This window comes from Oncorhynchus mykiss, chromosome 12 (genome assembly GCF_013265735.2).
Source record: "Oncorhynchus mykiss isolate Arlee chromosome 12, USDA_OmykA_1.1, whole genome shotgun sequence".
NCBI classification, from domain to species: Eukaryota; Metazoa; Chordata; class Actinopteri; order Salmoniformes; family Salmonidae; genus Oncorhynchus; species Oncorhynchus mykiss.
Window position 1 is genome coordinate 34,895,410 of NC_048576.1, and position 20,216 is coordinate 34,915,625.

Consider the following 20,216-nt stretch of genomic DNA (forward strand, 5'->3'; position numbering starts at 1 on the left):
TCTGTACTACAAATAAATGCATAATTATGGATATGAATGTCTTTATGGTGATGTTTCCCAAATAGGTACACAAAAGTTACAAATATGCTTTTTTGTATATTGGGGTATGATTCTACACACTGGCTATTATTTTAATGAGCTCTGCCCCAACAATATAACATTTGGTTGGTCAAATCTGAACCAATCATAGACATATGTTTCATAAGTTTTGACATCAAAGTACAGAACAGTAGAGCGCCGTAGAGTACAGTACAGCACAGAGCAGTAGAGTTCAGTTCAGTACTAGGGATGTTCACGGTTAACCATTGATCGGTTAGCTGCAGAAAACACATTTAACAGGTCATGCTTATCAGTCTATAGGTTAATCAGCATAATTTACTGGAATTAAATTAAATATATTTTCATTAGTCATCATGTATCACACGCGCACAGCATACAGCTACCCCATAATGACAAAGAGAAAACTGTCTAAACAGTTTAGCACGTTTATTTTTTTTAAACAACAGAAATACCTTATTTACATAAGTATTCAGACCCTTTGTTATGAGACTCGAAATTGAGCTCAGGTAGATTCTGTTTCCATTGACCATCCTTGAGATGTTTCTACAACTTGATTGGAGTCCACCTGTGGTAAATTCAATTGATTGGACATGATTTGAAAAGGCACACAACTGTCTATATAAGGTCCCACAGTTGACAGTGCATGTCAGAGCAAAAACCAAGCTATGAGGTTGAAAGAAATTGTACGTAGAGCTTCAAGACTGGATTGTGTTGAGGCACATATCTGGGGAAAGGGACAAAAAAAAAAAAAAAAAAAAAAAAAAAAACTTATGCAACATTGAAGGTCCCCGAGAACACATTCATCATTCTTAAATTGAAGACGTTTGGAACCACCAAGACACGATGGTCACTGACAGAGCTTCAAAGTTCCTCTGTGGAGATGTGAGAACCTTCCAGGAACGCAATCTCTGCAGTACTCCACCAATAAGGCCTTTATGGGAGAGTGGCCAGATGGAAGCCACGCCACAGTATTAGGCACATAACAGCGTGCTTGGATTCAGGCCAAAGAGTTCCATCTTGGTTTCATCAGACCAGAGAATCTTGTTCCTCATAGTCCGAGTCTTTTAGGTGCCTATTTCCAAACTCCAAGCGGGCTTTCATGTGCCTTTTTGGATTCCGTCTGGCCACTCTACCATAAAAGCCATATTTGTGGAGTGCTGCAGAGATGGTTGTCCTTCTGGAAGGTTATCCCATCTCCACAGAGGAACACTAGAGCTCTGTCAGAGTAACCATCAGGTTCTTGGTCACCTCCGTGACCAAGGCCCTTCTCCCCCGATTCCTCAGTTTGGCCGGGCGGCCAGCTCTAGGAAGAACCTTGGTGGTTCCAACCTTCTTCCATTGAAGAATGGAGGCCACTGTGTTCTTGGGGACCATTGCTGCAGAAATGTTTTGGTACCCTATTCCAGATCTGTGCCTCGACACAATCCTGTCTCTGAGCTTTACGGACAATTCCTTCGAGCTCATGGCTTGGTTTTGCTCTGACATGCACTGTCAACTGTGGGACCTTATATAGACTTGTGTGCCTTTCCAAATCATGTCCAATCAATTTAAATTTACCTCAGGTGGACTCCAATCAAGTTGTAGAAACATGTCAAGGATGATGAATTGAAACAGGATGCACCTGAGCTCAATTTCGAGTCTAATAGCAAAGGGTCTGAAGACTTACGTAAATAAGATATGTTTTTATTTTTTAAGACATTTGCACAAATTTCTAAACACCCGTTTTCACTTTGTTATTATGGGGTATTATGAGTAAATTGCTGAAGATGAGTATTTTTTAAATCCATTTTAGATTAAGGTTGTAACGTAACAAAATGTGGAAAAAGTTAATGGGTCTGAATATATATATATATTTTTTTTTTACTTGTTTCAGCAGGAGGGTTGGTAAGGGGCAAGAGAGGAGCAGGGACCGGTGTGTGTGAAAGTCTATGTACGTGGCATGGAATGAGAGAGAGCGCGAGAGCGAGAGAGCGAGAGAGGGAGAGAAGCCAGACTCACGCTAGTTAGATAACAGCAACAAGTTTGTCTATCACAGGCCTCCTGAGTGGTGCAGTGGTCTAAGGCAGTGCTAGTTGTGCCACTAGAGATTCTGGGTTCGAGTCCAGGTCCTGTCACTGACAGCCGCGACTGGGAGACCCATGGGGCGGTGCACAATTGGCCCAGCGTCGTCCAGATTAGGGGAGGGTTTGGCTGGCAGGGATGTCCTTGTCCCATCCCGCACTAGCAACTCCTGTGGCGGGCCGGATGCAGTGCACGCCGAAACAGTCGCCAGGTGGACAGCGTTTCCTCCAACACATTGGTGCAGCTGGCTTCTGGGTTAAGTGGGCATTGTGTCAAGAAGCAGTGAGGCTTGTGTTTAGGATGACCTTCACCTCTCCCGAGTCCGTACGGGAGTTGCAGCGATGAGACTAACTACCAATTGTATACCACGAAATTGGGGAGAAAAAAGGGGTAATACTTTAAAATAAACTTTTGTGCCTCTTGACTGAATTAAATTGTTGTAAAGAAGCTAGCTAGAAAGGCTAATTGAGGCTATTTTGCTGTGCTCTACATCCAATGTCTACAACAACTCTATATGAAACAAGAACCTACCTGTTGCGAATTGTCTTTCCGTAGGAAAGCGAGGGCAATGTCGACATAGCCCCAGTCGGGTGATGTCACACAGATGCTCCACAGAGCCATCTGTTTAGCTAGCTCATGCCGTTTGGGAAACCCAGCTTAAGCTTGATCACCAAATAATAAATAAAAGCATCACCAGCTAGCTACCAATCTATTTTACTTTCACTGTCCGATCATTCACAAAAACGAGCCCACTAATTGTTATTTTTCCATTCCACAAATGGTCTGTGTTGCTTGATATGACCAAGTTAATCCAAATGTATCAAAGAATAGGTCATGTGTCCACGATTAGTTAGTGGCTACTGCCTGGCCGGTGATCTAGCCAGCTAGATTTCAGTAATTAGCTATCCTCCTAAAAGCAGTGGCCAGTGGATAAACTAGGTTGATGAGTTGAAAATATGTCTGAAAACAAACTAGTAGCCAGTTGTTGCATTATGGTGCAATCATATCTAAACAGCTGGCTGGCTCCTGAAGCCTACAGTATGTCCACATGAGCTCCCGAGTCTAGCTAACGGTAGCTAGCTAGCATTGCAAATGATCATTTCACTAGCTAGCTGAGCTGTTCAATAAGAAAGCGGCTGATATGAATCAAATACTGTAGCTAGCTAGCAAGCCGTTCTCGGAGACAATGTTATTGGGGAGCGGGAATGTCAGATTCGTATTTAAATTTTAACTGTCATTGAATTTGGTGGGTACTACTAGTTTCATATCCGAGGCGAGAGAAATTGTCTGCCATGTTTTGTGTTTTGTCAAGGGCTCAGAGTGAAGTCATGCACTCAAGTCTCAACCGAATCACCCAAATGGCTTCTATGTTGAGATGCATCAATATTTATGTAATTGCCCCCCGCCTTCCGTAGGTTGATCATTGTAGCCTACTCTACATTTAGCCAACTTAATTCTGCTATTTCTGTTCCATTTTTGCATTGATTAGAAAAATCCCACTTCACTTCCTACACATGGAGACTAGAGGTCAACCGATTATGATTTTTCGATACCGATTATTGGAGGACCAAAAAAAGCCGATACCAATTAAAATCGGCCTATTTTATAATTTTTTATTTGTAGTAATGACAATTACAACAATACTGAATGAACACTTATTTTAACTTAATATAATACATCAATAAAAATAAATTTAGCCTCAAATAAATAATGAAACATGTTCAATTTGGTTTAAATAATGCAAAAACAAAGTTTTGGAGAAGTAAAAGTGCAATATGTGCCACGTTTGAGTTCCTTGCTCAGAACATGAGAACATATGAAAGTTGGTGGTTCCTTTTAACATGAGACTTCAATATTCCAAGGTAAGAGGTTTTAGGTTGTAGTTACAGTGCCTTGCGAAAGTATTCGGCCCCCTTGAACTTTGCGACCTTTTGCCACATTTCAGGCTTCAAACATAAAGATATAAAACTGTATTTTTTTGTGAAGAATCAACAAGTGGGACACAATCATGAAGTGGAACGACATTTATTGGATATTTCAAAGTTTTTTTAACAAATCAAAAACGGAAAAATTGGGCGTGCAAAATTATTCAGCCCCTTTACTTTCAGTGCAGCAAACTCTCCAGAAGTTCAGTGAGGATCTCTGAATGATCCAATGTTGACCTAAATGACTAATGATGATAAATACAATCCACCTGTGTGTAATCAAGTCTCCGTATAAATGCACCTGCACTGTGATAGTCTCAGAGGTCCGTTAAAAGCGCAGAGAGCATCATGAAGAACAAGGAACACACCAGGCAGGTCCGAGATACTGTTGTGAAGAAGTTTAAAGCTGGATTTGGATACAAAAAGATTTCCCAAGCTTTAAACATCCCAAGGAGCACTGTGCAAGCGATAATATTGAAATGGACGGAGTATCAGACCACTGCAAATCTACCAAGACCTGGCCGCCCCTCTAAACTTTCAGCTCATACAAGGAGAAGACTGATCAGAGATGCAGCCAAGAGGCCCATGATCACTCTGGATGAACTGCAGAGATCTACAGCTGAGGTGGGAGACTCTGTCCATAGGACAACAATCAGTCGTATATTCCACAAATCTGGCCTTTATGGAAGAGTGGCAAGAAGAAAGCCATTTCTTAAAGATATCCATAAAAAGTGTCGTTTAAAGTTTGCCACAAGCCACCTGGGAGACACACCAAACATGTGGAAGAAGGTGCTCTGGTCAGATGAAACCAAAATTGAACTTTTTGGCAACAATGCAAGACGTTATGTTTGGCGTAAAAGCAACACAGCTCATCACCCTGAACACACCATCCCCACTGTCAAACATGGTGGTGGCAGCATCATGGTTTGGGCCTGCTTTTCTTCAGCAGGGACAGGGAAGATGGTTAAAATTGATGGGAAGATGGATGGAGCCAAATACAGGACCATTCTGGAAGAAAACCTGATGGAGTCTGCAAAAGACCTGAGACTGGGACGGAGATTTGTCTTCCAACAAGACAATGATCCAAAACATAAAGCAAAATCTACAATGGAATGGTTCAAAAATAAACATATCCAGGTGTTAGAATGGCCAAGTCAAAGTCCAGACCTGAATCCAATCGAGAATCTGTGGAAAGAACTGAAAACTGCTGTTCACAAATGCTCTCCATCCAACCTCACTGAGCTCGAGCTGTTTGGCAAGGAGGAATGGGAAAAAATGTCAGTCTCTCGATGTGCAAAACTGATAGAGACATACCCCAAGCAACTTACAGCTTCAATCGCAGCAAAAGGTGGCGCTACAAATTATTAACTTAAGGGGGCTGAATAATTTTGCACGCCCAATTTTTCAGTTTTTGATTTGTTAAAAAAGTTTGAAATATCCAATAAATGTCGTTCCACTTCATGATTGTGTCCCACTTGTTGTTGATTCTTCCCAAAAAAATACAGTTTTATATCTTTATGTTTGAAGCCTGAAATGTGGCAAAAGGTCGCAAAGTTCAAGGGGGCCGAATACTTTCGCAAGGCACTGTAATATAGTATTTATAGGACTATTTCTCTATACCATTTGTATTTCATATACCTTTGACTATTAGATGTTCTTATAGGCACTACAGTATTGCCAGTGTAAGTATAGCTTCCGTCCCTCTCCTCGCCCTACGTGGGCTCGAAACAGGACTTTATTTTATTTATTTTTTTTAAATCGGCAAAATCGGCGCCCCAAAATACCGGCACCCTAATTAAAATTGCCCATTCTGATTAATCGGTCGACCCCTAATGGAGGCTGACTGTAGCGTCACTTTGATTGACCGACAACAACATTGTTTTTTTTTTTAATGGGGCACACTCAAACTCATAAAACTGTTGTTTTATTAAAATATTGAATGTAATGGTCTATTAAAAAATGAATACTCTCCCAAGTAAATCGAATACTAACGTCCGTTCGGATACTGGAATAACCGTGCCCATCCCTGGTACTGTGCTGTCCAAATTTGTGAACCCAACTGTGGTTTGTGACTACTATGATTTCCCATTGTAGCCAATCAAGATTGTAGAAATTCCGTTACCGATTTGGTATCAGTAAAAACACTAATTAATCGATAGGCCCATCTTAACTTGTTACTTCTGTGAACTTTCATTATTCTCCCTTCTCATGAGGGAGAGAAATGAGAAAATATCTTGAGGTGTTTTTTGTAATGGAATTTCAAGGCACAAAGCAATGTTTCTTCAATTTCTCCAAAATGAAACATAAGTGTTTATTAGTTGGCAGGTGTCTTTACTTCAACATGATTTTGTTTTGATGCATTTCTAAGACATTTTCTGGTAGATGTGTTCTAAGACCCATCTTCTAACTGTTTGACCAGAAATCAAAGCCTTGGCTTCTTCCACATTTTTAGTGACAGAAAAGGGTTGAAAAACATATATATGCCTTAATTTCCCAGAAATATAGGCTCAGCTTTCATTTGACACCCAATTTAACATGCTCCTATGAATTCACATGTTGGTGCACATGGATCCTTTTACATGGAAATGACCAAAAGCACAACTGCAGATAGAGAAATACTACATCTGTAGATTGCACATGTACAAGCCAGACAACAGGAGTATAATTGCAATTTTCCAGAAATCCTGGTTGGAGGATTCACAGATTTCCTGCTTAATCCCTCCCGATTCCATGAATCTTGACACTGGGATTTCTAGAAAACCTGGGAATTTTGCAACCCTATACATTTATCGACCAATACTACAGGACAGAGAGAGAGAGGGAGTGTGCATGGTTGGCAGGCTGGGTTAAATGTGAGAATCATGTGGGTTGTAAAGCAGCAGGAAGCTGTGATGCACCCCGAAGGGACACTAGGGTTTCAGAAGCCCTAATGTGTCACATAGCTGTGGTGTGGTCTTACATCAGAGAAACCTACCCCACAGCCACTTACGTATGGAATTATAGGTATGCCCAAGGTAACATTCCCAGCAAAAATTTGTGTATGAGCTGTGAGTGCTTCGAAGGGTGGGTGTGAGATACTGTATGAGTGAGTCAAAATGTGACATAAAAGGTGTGCGTACTGTGTAGCGTGATTCAAAATGTGGACGTGTACTTCAAAATGTGTGTGATTGAGTGCATACTGCACAAGCAGGCAGGCAGAGAGAGGAGAGCAGGACAGATGCCAGTGTTGTGTGTTATCTGACTGGTCAAACTAGTGAAAAACAGTTTAATGCCTGTCAGCAGCCCAAACACATGACTGCGCACTCCATTTTGGTTTAGTCTCAAATGGGCTTGACTCAGTGTCTGTAGAAATGGCATCATGTTTCCTATATAGTGCACTATATGGGCCCTGGTCAAATGTAGTGCACTATATAGGGAAGAGGGTGCCATTTCAGACCCAGCCTGTGTTTGTGTGTGGACAGAGCCGAGCTAATGCGCAACAGCATTGTTCCAGGCAGGCTAGCGTAGCAGCATAGGGAAATGAAGATGGAGTGGCTTGATTTCATTTATGAGCAGGTGCATCCATTTTGTGCTGCTCTTCCCCTGCCTCGCTTGCTCACATTCAAGCGCTTATCAGAAATTGGACACGCTGGTGACAAATTGAGCCTGTGATTAAAGGGAGAAAGAGGAAAGCTTTTAAAGTGCTGCTGATTGGCATCCCAGACTGTCCTCACATAGGAATCAGAGGTGGGGTTGTGTGTGTACACATGTGGGACAGTGGTTCCCGACACCCCCCTCTCCAGGTGTTTCAACGGCTATAATTTCTCCTCTGAGTGCTCAGCAAACAGATCCAAATCAATGCAGCTGTTCCTCACTCTGAGGACAGACACAATCGCGAGAGGAGACTCCAGCATAGGTCAGCAGCAGCAGCACCAGGGTGTAAGGCAGCTTGATTTAGGAGGAGGCTCACTGCAGCTCCAGTAGTCTGAGCTGTGGGAGAGCTAAGGCCATTAAATCATCCTAAAAGGGCTTAACACACACAAACCACCATGCAGACAGGCAGTGTTACACAACCAGCCACAGAACTGAGCAGAGCAACGCCGCACTCAGTCTGGCTTGGAACATTTATCCACAGCGCCATTAAACTATCCTGATCTCTTATACATATAGCCTAAATACACACAGACAGAGATACACACCAAAATGTGGTGAGAGACTAAGCCTTCCCTGCCCTCCCTGTATGCCAGGCCCCTTTCCCTCCATGTGCTGGATTTCCTGGTCGATACAACCCGAAAGCCCAAACAATTATATTTTCTATCCATGTACAGCAGCAGGTAAGGTCAGCTCAATGTCAATGTTGACATCAACACAGGGCCTGTCTGGGATAAAAGAGATCCTTCTCTGTGAGCCAGGGTGTCTAAAGGTGTGTTGCCAGGGGAAGAAAGTGGCAGACATTTGGGATCCCTTCATGTCCTTTGTGCGTTTGTGCGTATGCATGCGTGCCCCCACTGCAGAGTGCGCTATCTCCCGGCCCTTATCCTGCATGGCGAACATCTCACCCGTGTGTCTGCATGGGAACATCTGGCCCTCACAGGCTCACAGAGCAGCAGCCCCGGCCAAAGCACACCGCACAGCCCGCCCATCCATCTGTCCAAAGCCAAAGCATACCACACAGTCTATTTATTCACTACATCCGTCTGTCTGTCATAGCCAAAGCATACCAGTCTGTCTGTCTCCCAAAGACAGCACCTCTCTGCCCTTGCCACTCACTGGGAGAGGAGGAAGCATGGTCTGCATTGCAAATACCCGATTGTCACAAAAGTATTCATATTTATTGAGATATTATTCCCAAAAGAACTAGGAGTATACCAGTTATGGTTAAAATGAGCCACACACACTCTTGCATCATGCCTTCTCAAACTACCTAACTCACATAGCCATCTTTCCCCTAGCTGTCCAATGTTTAAAGACTGATGAGGCCCGCTCAAAAGGTTTATGCAATTGAACGCAACATTAACGCACCCGACAGCACATTCTTCGACATTGACCCTCTTTCTCCTGCAATAAGGCCCGGAGGCAACAGTCAGGCTGAGATAGCCGACTTGAGCTGATGAAGGAGGGGACTTTGGATGGAGCAGCCTAATGATAAATTAGTCTCTCAGTTATGGCTTGGCTAGAACAGCCCAGACCCAACCAGGGCAGCTCAGAGGACAAATTACCTTTATCCAAGTTGACATGAACTGAACACCACCACCACCTCAATATCACATCAACACTACACCAACATCATCATATCAACACAGCTTATATAGTACACACTGCCTACAGGACAGTGTGTACTAGGTCTATATAAAGTAAATCTGCTGTTGATGTGCACAAGTGGTTATTTCATGTGAACTATTTAGCAGAAATGAGAGACGTGGCTTGCGCTAATCATCCCATCACTATTCCAGCTGCCATGACATAGCTGCACTTCCTCTGCACCTTCAGGAGGTCTGCTAGTCAGGGATAATTGGGGTCTCTAAAGAGCAGACCCATCGGCCCCCCACACACTGCAGAGAGACAGAGAAAGAGAGAGATGGGTGGTACTGGGTAAAGGAATCCTCAGGGCAGGGTGTGGATGGCTGAGCTGCTATACCCTGTTCTGCTCCCTCTCTGTCACATGGGAGAGGCAGGCAGCAGGCAGTGACACAGGTGATTTAGTGAGGAGTCAGGCAGGGTGCAGGGTGGCTTAACACAGCCTGCTGGCCTTAGCAACAGACTAGACATCCATATGGAGTGCCACTGATAAGGCCCAGCTAGTATGTTCGTTCAGCTAGAGCACTGAATAATGGGGGAGGAAAAAACAATGGTGATAGGGAAACTGCACAGTTAAATACATACAAAAACAACTTATACAATGTGTAGGTCGAGGTATGAGATCGTTTTTGACCGTAATAAAAGATGGCATTTGATAAGTTAAAGTTGTTTGAAAAAACATGCAGGGACTCAAACTCAAAGCGTGCGAATTACAGATGCAGACTGAATGACAAATGAGTTTGAGGGGGTCTTTAGAGGGGTCTGCAATTCATTTGCTAATCCATCCATCTAACTGTGCGTGCCTCATCTAACAAGAAGAGAGGTGAGTGGAGTGCTGCTGGTATTAAAAATCTTGTTGTTCTGGGTGTGTGGGAATCTCGTAGGAAGCATGGCCCTTTGCCCTAAAAGCCTGGCCCAGGCTGTTGAATGGGTTCAGCACTTCACACAATTTTTAACTACGTTTGATTAACCCCAAAACTCAAATTGTGCATTTAAATCTATTAGTTCATTATGCAGCCGTATGTGGGTGGTGATATGGCGATAAAGTGTATGTGTGTTTGAGAGAGAGAGCACTGTAAAACAGTCCATTCGGGGGAATTAAAGAAGCCAAAAAGGACAGGTTTGTTGTTCTTTCAAAACCAGCTGTCACTAGCAATCAAATCAAAATGTATTTGTCACATGTGCCAAATACAACAGGTGTAGAACTGAAAGTGAAATGCTTACCTATAAGCCCTTAACCAACAATAAATAAAACCAATTTAACTAAATAAAAAAGCAACAAAATAAGAATAATGAGGCTATATACAGAGGGTACTAGCACTGAGTTAATGTGCAGGGGTATGGGTTAGTCGAGGTAATATGTACATGGGTGTCATTCAGGTCATTCGTTGAAAGAAGAGCAACAGACAGTAGCAATAGAAAGTCAGTAGTACCTTCATTTTATTAGCTCATACATACCACAGTGGTATGATGGTTCCTGTCAGCTTCATGGGAGTAGTACGGAATTTAAGGCAGGCACTCCTCCCTGAGTGGAAAGAAGATTTCCAGAAAGATTAACCCAGCTTCCTTTAATAGCCCCTGACAAGAGGTAAAATCAGACATTACAGGAAGCTATGCTAAACTGCCTCCTCACTATAGTTAGTCATTTTCCTGATCTGTCTTCCCCCCCCCCCCCCCCCCCCGTGTTCGCACTGCTGTTGATCAAAACCCTAATGATGGCGTCAGTGGTGTGGGTTGGCAAAAATCGAGATCTCCCTATAGGACAGGAGCCTGTCAGGCCCAATTCCTTGTTCTATACAAAAGGGGAAAAAAAGAGACAGTGGAATGGGACTAACAATGCTTTACACAAAGTAGGCCTAACAAAAGACAAAATAAAACACTCAGGAGAAAAAGTGATCTATGAACTGCACATTGTGAAAATAAGAGATTGTTTGGTATTTTTGACGGTAGGCCTAACAGATCATTTCACATCTTTTTATCTGCCTGAGGACTGGGCCTATATCATGTCGTACGAGAGCGAGATACAAAAAGTTGACGTCGGAAGTTTACATACACTTATGTTGGAGTCATTAAAACTCGTTTTTCTAAAACTCCACAAATTTCTTGTTAACAAACTATAGTTTTGGCAAGTCGGTTAGGATATCTACTTTGTGCATGACACAAAAGTTATTTTTCCAAACAATTGTTTACAGACAGATTATTTCACTGTATCACAATTCCAGTGGGTCAGACGTTTACATACACTAAGTTGACTGTGCCTTTAAATAGCTTGGAAAATTCCAGAAAATTATGTCATGGCTTCTGATAGGCTAATTGACATAATTGGAGGTGTACCTGTGGATGTATTTCAAGGCCTACCTTCAAACTCAGTGCCTCGTCACTTGACATCATGGGAAAATCTAAAGAAAGCAGCCAAGACCTCAGAAAAAAAATTGTAGACCTCCACAAGTCTGGTTCATCCTTGGGAGCAATTTCCAAATGCCTGAAGGTACCACGTTCATCTGTACAAACAATAGTACGCAAGTATAAACACCATGGGACCACGCAGCCGTCATGCCGCTCAGGAAGGAGACGTTTTTTCTCTCCTAGAGATGAACTTACTTTGGTGCGAAAAGTGCAAATCAATCCCAGAACAGCAGCAAAAGACCTTGTGAGGATGCTGGAGGAAGCCGGTACAAAAGTATCTATATCCATAGTAAAACGAGTCCTATATCGACGTAACCTGAAAGGCCACTCAGCAAAACCGCCATAAAAAAGCCAGACTACGGTTTGGAACTGCACATGGGGACAAAGATTGTACTTTTTTAGAGAAATGTCCTCTGGTCTGATGAATCAAAAATAGAACTGTTTGGCCATAATGACCATTGTTATGTTTGGATGAAACGGGGGGAGGCTTGCAAGCCGAATAACACCATCCCACCACGAATTGAGTGCATGTAAACTTCTAACCAACTGGGAATGTGGTGAAAGAAATAAAAGCTGAAATAAATCACTCTCTCTACTATTATTCTGACATGTCACATTCTTAAAATAAAGGTGGTGATCCTAACTGACCTAAAACATATCATTTTTACTAGGATTAAAATGTCAGGAATTATGAGAAACTGAGTTTAAATGTATTTGGCTAAGGTATATGTAATCTTCCAACTTCAACTGTATGCACATACACACTATTTTTTTATTTTCTTTATTTGTATTATTTTCTACATTGTAGAATAACAGTGACAACATCAAAACTATGAAATTACAAATATGGAATCATGTAATAACCAAAAATATATTTTATATTCTTCAAAGTAGCCACCCTTTGCCTTGACAGCTTTGCACACTCCTGGCATTCTCTCAACCAGCTTCATGAGGCAGTCACCTGGAATTATTTTCCAGCAGTCTTGAAGGAGTTCCCACATATACTGAGCACTTGTTGGCTGCTTTTCCTTCACTCTGCGGTCCAAAGCATCCCAAACCATCTCAATTGGGTTGAGGTCGGGGGATTGTTGAGGCCAGGTCATCTGATGCAGCACTCTATCACTCTCCTTCTTGGTCATATAGCCCTTACACAGCCTGGAGGTGTGTTTTGGGCAGAGGCGTAAAGTACTTAAGTAGTTTTTTGGGGTCTGTCCTATACTTTAGTATTTATCTTTTTTACAACATTTACCTATACTCCACTTACATTCCTAAATAAAAAATAAAAAAAACTACTTTTTACTCCCATTCATTTTCCCTGACACCAAAAAGTACTCAAGCAGGACAAAGTTATGGTCCAATTCACACACACCCTTCAATACAACGCATTGTCCTACCTAGTGTCTCCGATCTGGCGGACTCATTGAACACAAATATTGCATTCGGAAATGATGTGCCCCTATCTGTCCGTAATTGTTTTTAAATAAAAACAAAAATGAGCAGTCTGATTTGCTTAATATGAGGAATTTGCTATATAGCATTTACTTTGTACTTTTACACAAGTATGAAAATGTTGTACTTTTTTCACCACTGTACTTATTAAGTATATTTAAAACGAGATATTTTTAAACTTTTACTCAAGTAGTATTTTACTGGGTGACTGAGTTCAGTCATTTGTTATTAAAATGTATCTTTACTTTGACTCAAGTATGACAATTTAATACTTTATACATCACTAGTTTGAGGTCTTGGTCCTTTTGAAAAACGAATGATAATCCCACGAAGCGCAAACCAGATGGGATGGCGTATCGCTGCAGAATGCTGTGGTAGCCATGCTGGTTAAGTGTGCCTTAAATTCGAAATAAATTGCCAATGTCACCAGCAAAGGTCCTACCTTGGGCTTGCTCATACCCATCTTTCCGATTTGGTCCTGCAGTACATACCTACACGTACGCTACGGTCACAAGATGCAGGCCTCCTAATTGTCCCTAGAATTTCTAAGCAAACAGCTGGAGGCAGGGCTTTCTCCTATAGAGCTCCATTTTTATGGAATGGTCTGCCTACCCATGTGAGAGACGCAGACTCGGTCTCAACCTTTAAGTCTTTACTGAAGACTCATCTCTTCAGTGGGTCATATGATTGAGTGTAGTCTGGCCCAGGAGTGTGAAGGTGAACGGAAAAGCACTGGAGCAACGAACCGCCCTTGCTGTCTCTGCGTGGCCGGTTCCCCTCTCTCCACTGGGATTCTCTGCCTCTAACCCTATTGCAGGGGCTGAGTCACTGGCTTACTGGTGCTCTTCCATGCCGTCCCTAGGAGGGGTGCTTCACTTGAGTGGGTTGAGTCACTGACGTGGTCTTCCTGTCTGGGTTGGCGCCCCCCCTTGGGTTGTGTTGTGGCGGAGATCCTTGTGGGCTATACTCGGCCTTGTCAGGATGGTAAGTTGGTGGTTCAAGATAGTGGTGTGGGGGCTGTGCTTTGGCAAAGTTGATGGGGTTATATCCTGCCTGTTTGGCCCTGGCCGGGGGTATCATCGGATGAGGCTACAGTGTCTCCTGACCCCTCGTCTCAGCCTTCAGTATTTATGCTGCAGTAATTTGTGTGTCGGGGGACTAGGGTCCGTCTGTTATATCTGGAGTATTTATCCTGTCTTATCCGGTGTCCTGTGTGAATTTAAGTATGCTCTCTCTAATTCTCTCTTTCTCTCTCTGAGGATCTGAGCCCTAGGACCATGCCTCAGGACTACCTGGCATGATGACTCCTTATTGTCCCCAGTCCACCTGGCCGTGCTGCTGCTCCAGTTTCAACTGTTCTGCCCGTGGCTATGGAACCCTGACCTGTTCACTGTAATTAAAATTATTTATGAACATCTTGGCCATGTTCTGTTATAATCCCCACCCAGCACAGCCAGAAGAGGACACCCCTCATAGCCTGGTTCCTCTCTAGGTTTCTTCCTCGGTTTTGGCCTTTCTGGGGGAGTTTTTCCTAGCCGCCGTGCTTCTACACCTGCATTGCTTGCTGTTTGGGGTTTTAAGCTGGGTTTCTGTACAGCACTTTGATATATCAGCTGATGTAAGAAGGGCTAAATAAATACATTTGATTTGAAAGCACCCCCACATCATGGGAACCACACATGGGGAGATCATCCGTTCACCTACTCTGCGTCTCACAAAGACACGGTGGTTGGAACCAAAAATCTCACATTTTGACTCATCAGACCAAAGGACAGATTTCCACCGGTCTAATGTCCATTGCTCGTGTTTCTTGGCCAAGCAAGTCTCTTCTTATTATTGGTGTCCTTTAGTAGTGGTTTCTCTGCAGCAATTCAACCATAAAGGCCTGATTCAAGCAGTTGAACGCCGAAGCATTTATTGGGGCTGCAATTTCTGAGGCTGGTAACTCTAATGAACTTATCCTCTGCAGCAGAGGTAACTCTGGGTCTTCCTTTCCCGTGGCGGTCCTCATGAGAGCAAGTTTTATCATAGCACTTGATGATTTTTGCGACTGCACTTGAAGAAACGTTCCTAGTTCTTGAAATATTCCAGATGGACTAACCTTCATGTCTTAAAGTAATGATGGACTGTCGTTTCTCTTTGCTTATTTGAGCTGTTCTTGCCATAATATGGACTTGGTCAATTACCAAATAGGGCTATCTTCTATATTCCACCCCTACCTTGTCAAAACACAACTGATTGGCTCAAACGCATTAAGGAAAGAAATTCCACAAATTAACCTTTAACAAGGCACACATGCATTCCAGGTGACTACCTCAAGAAGCTGGTTGAGAGAATGCCAAGAGTGTGCAAAGCTGTCATCAAGGCAAAGGGTGGCTACTTTGAAGATTCTAAAATATTATTTGTTTAATACCTTTTGTTACTACATGATTCCATGTGTTATTTCCTAGTTTTGATGTCTTCACAATTATTCTACAATGTAGAAAAAGGCAAAAATAAATAAACTCCCTCGATTGAGTATGTGTGTCCAACATTTTGACTGGTAAGATGTTATATTTAATATATATAAGGGATGCACAATATATCGGTGATCATATCGGAATCGGCCGATATTAGCTAAAAATGCTAACATCGGTGTCTAGTTTAATGTTTCGATGTGTAAAACCGATGTCAAAGCTGACGTGCATACCTATATAACATAGGTACATGACGCCTCATAAAATGTTGCACTACACATGCAACACAGCATTCCTAACCTAGCCCGCAATGTCTGCTGTGTGAAAAGAGAAGTCAACAAGTCAAGCAGTCATTTGAAAGAGTAAGAACATTTCAGCGAGACAACTCAAAGTCAAAATCCATTAAAGCCAAGATAATGGAATTCATTGCCCTTGACATTCAACCGTTCTCTGTCGTGGGTGATGTTGGCTTTCGCAACTGGTCGAGCACCGGTACACACTACCAAGTGTGCCATTTTTCAGATGAAGCCCTATCGGAGTTACACAGTAATAGCGTCACTGCTATTAGCTTCACGACATACATACATACTATGGAATGCCGTTTGGGCCTTTGCGTGTCAAAAAACATACAGTAGCACTGTCAAAGCTGTACAAAAAAGTCTGCAAACAAGCAAACACCGGCCACGAACGATGTGCTTACAACACCATGTTGGTAATAAAGCATTATTTGGTTCAACCGCAACTTCTGGGGTAGCTAGTTAACTTTAGCTTGCTACATAGCTAGCACCAATACAAATCAGCCTGAAAACAATGACCAGTAGAAACTGCAGTCATTTTCATTATTCTTAGCAATGATTTTGGAATCCTTGAGAGTAATTATTAGCTAGGTAGCCACTTGTTGTTCGCCTATTGAAATTGAACTGCAGTTCATGAAAATAAATAGGTAGCCAGCTACTTAACCCTGTTGCCCAAAGCTAACGTTATAAGCAGCCAGCTAGCTTAATCTGGCTAGTGAGGCTCGACCGAACAGGGCTGTGTGTTGTGAAGCTAGCGACAATAAGGATTTGGCACAATAGTTGACTTTGCGGTTTGCCTTTAAAATAAAACAACCTCTGATGCAGACAGTTACAATTGGTGGAATCATGCCATATTTAGACTAGATAATGTTAAACAAGGTTGGAATGTGAAGCAATGAAATGGGGTATCAGTCTTCTCAGTGACACCCACAGAACACAACTGTGAAGAGATTATGCAAATATTAGCGTAGTAGCTCTTATCGTGGGACTGTGAGAAATCACCTCCCCAGTCAGCCTATTGTGTGTATTGACATTCACATTGCACTGTACAGCTTTACCGAAGGATTGGGGATCAATTAAATGGGGTATCAGTCTACTCAATACCCAAGATATTTCTTCCCAATGTCCTCAGAGTTAGCAAACATCCACGCAGTATTGTTTTTCCTCTGGAAAAGTGTTCAATAAACATAGGTTGACAATAAATGTGGCTCAATTCACAGTTGTTTCAGAGTCCAGCAATAAGAGCTATGATGCTAATGTTCTCTGGGTGTCACAGAGTAGACTGATACCTATGGATTGTGGATCAATAACATGGGGCAAGGCTGTACAGTGAAATAAGTACGCCCCCAATGCAATTATAAAGTATAATACAGCCAGTGTGATTTCAGATTTGTCAAATTAACAAATTGTTTTTATATAACATTCCAACCTCGTTTAGCATGATCTATTGAATTATGGAAAAATTATACTATTTGGATTCATTTGCATCACTGTCAATGACATACTTTTATTTTGAAGGCTAACAGCAAAGTCCACTTTTGTGGCTAATCCTTTTTGTGGCTAGGTTCACATAGATGGGTCTGACCACCATTAATACAAATAAGAACTGTCTTATAAATTAGGGTAATTTTAGATAGCTAACTATAGCCACTAAAACAGATTGCCGTTTTGCTGTTTCTGGGGAAGAAAATTGTTTGCATCCATGAGCAACCTAGCTTTATTTAAGACCAGCACTGAAGGTGCGCAAGACAACTTTACCAGCATCATAGCATACGTATCGATGGATCGTTGTGACATTACACGATCACTCGTATTTCATATAACTATGTAAAACAATGTGTTTAAAATATGTAACATGCAGTCATATTCAAGTCCTGATTGGTCAACAAGCCCATTTGATGTGCATATTTTTTGACACACAAAGACCCAAACAGCGTTCCATAGAAATCCTGGTAGAGAATGAAACGACTGAACAACAAAACACAGCAAATAAGTGAAAGAAATAGGTTTTGTCTATGTTTTACTGGTAATAGGGACATACGTAAATTCCCCAAAAAATAACTTTTTGGTCAGTGTGGGGTGTGTGTAACCTTTATTTAACTAGGCAAGTTAGTTAAGAACAAATTATTATCTACAATGACGGCCTACCCTGGCCTCACCCAGACGACGCTGGGCCAAACGTGCACCGCTCTATGGGACTCCCAATCACGGCCAGATGTGACACAGCCTGGATTCGAACCAGGGACTGTAGTGACACCTCTTGCACTGAGATGCAGTGCCATGTGCGTGTGTTAACAATTTAACTGTACTAGAATGCTTAAAAAGGCCGCAAAAATTGTAAATATGTTATCATCGGCAAGGAAAACAATGGATATCGGTATCGGCCAAAAACCTAATATCGGTGCATGACACACAGACAGGCAGACAGGCAGTTGAAGTCGGAAATTTACAAACACCTTAGCCAAATACATTTAAACTCAGTTTCTCACAATTCCTGACATTTAATCCTAGTAAAAATCACCACTTTATTTTAAGAATGTGAAATGGCAGAATAACAGCAGAGAGAATGATTTATTTAAGATTTTATTTCTTTCATCACACCCCCAGTGGATCAGTAGTTTACATACACTCAATTAGTATTTGGTAGCATTGCATTTAAATTGTTTAACTTGGGTCAAACGTTTTGGGTAGGCTTCCACAAGCTTCCCACAATAAATTGGGTATATTGTGGCCCATTAATCCTGACAGAGCTGGTGTAACTGAGTCAGACCTTGCTTGCACACGCCTTTTCAGTTCTGCCCACAAATTTTCTATAGGATTGAGGGTCAGGGCATTGTGATGGCCACCCCAATCCCTTGACTTTGTTGTCCTTAAGCCATTTTGCCACAACTTTGGAAGTATGATTGGGGTCATTGTCCATTTGGAAGACCCATTTGCGACCAAGCTTCCACTTCCTGACTGATGTCTTGAGATGTTGCTTCAAAATATACACATCATTTTCCTGCCTCAAGATAACATCCATTTTGTGACGTGCACCAGTCCCTCCTGCAGCAAAGTGCCACCACAAATTGATGCTGCCACCCCCGTGCTTCACGGTTGAGATGGTGTTCTTCGGCTTGCAAACGTCCCCCTTTTTCCTCCAAACATAACGATGGTCATTATGGCCAAACAGTTCTATTTCTCCAAAATGTACGATCTTTGTCCCCATGTGCAGTTGCAAACCGTAGTCTGGCTTTTTTATGGCGGTTTTGGAGCAGTGGCTTCTTCCTTGCTGAGCAGGCTTTCAGGTTGTGTTGATATAGGACTCGTTTTACTGTGGATATAGATACTTTTGTATCAGTTTCCTCCAGCATCTTCACAAGGTCCCTTTCTGTTCTGGGATTGATTTGCACTTTTCACACCAAAGTACATTCATCTCTAGGAGACAGAACGCATCTCTTTCCTGAGCGGTATGACAGCTGAGCGGTCCCATGGTGTTTATATTCGCATACTATTGTTTGTACAGATGACCCTAGTACCTTCAGGCATTTGGAAATTGCTCCAAAGGATGAACCAGACTTGTGGAGGTCTACAATTATTTTCTGAGGTCTTGGCTGATTTCTTTTGATTTTCCCATGATGTCAAGCGACGAGGCACTGAGTTTGAAGGTAGGCCTTGAAATACATCCACAGGTCCACCTGAAATTGACTCAAATGATGTCAATTAGCCTATCAGAAGCTTCTAAAGCTATGACATCATTTTCGGAAAAATTCCAAGCTGTTTAAAGGCACAGTCAACTTAGTGTATGCAAACTTCTGACCCACTGGAATTGTGATGCAGTGAATTATAAGTGAAATAATCTGTCTGTAAACAATTGTTGGAAAAATTACTTGTGTCATGCACAAAGTAGATGTCCTAACCGACTTGCCAAAACCACAGTTTGTTACAAGAAATTTGTGGAGTGGTTGAAAAACAAGTTAATGACTCCAACCTAAGTGTATGTAAACGTCAACTGTATGTATATATACACACACTCAGCAAAAAAATAAACCTATTTTCAGGACCTCGTCTTTCAAAGATTATTTGTAAAAATCCAAATAACTTCACAGATCTTCATTGTAAAGGGTTTAAACACTGTTTCCCATGCTTGTTCAATGAACCATAAACAATTAATGAACATGCACCTGTGGAACGGTCATTAAGACACTAACAGCTTACAGACGGTAGGCAATTAAGGTCACAGTTATGAAAACTTAGGACACTAAAGAGGCCTTTCTACTGACTCTGGAAAAACACCAAAAGAAAGA

General features: G+C 42.1%; 1 protein-coding gene across 10 annotated transcripts in view; it reads right to left on the minus strand.

The window, feature by feature from the left end:
• LOC110537500 (protein FAM222B) overlaps positions 1-20,216 on the minus strand; it is a 94,399-nt gene that overhangs the window by 33,985 nt on the left and 40,198 nt on the right. For 5 of the 10 annotated variants that reach the window (XM_021623584.2, XM_036937468.1, XM_021623583.2 and 2 more), the window contains exon 2: positions 10,757-10,848. The exons of 2 other annotated variants lie outside the window; for them this stretch is intronic. The gene's annotated coding sequence lies outside the window, so the exon portion shown is untranslated. The remainder of the gene's footprint in view (positions 1-10,756; positions 10,849-20,216) is intronic. 3 more of the 10 variants (XM_021623588.2, XM_021623587.2, XM_021623589.2) reach the window with 1 other exon arrangement.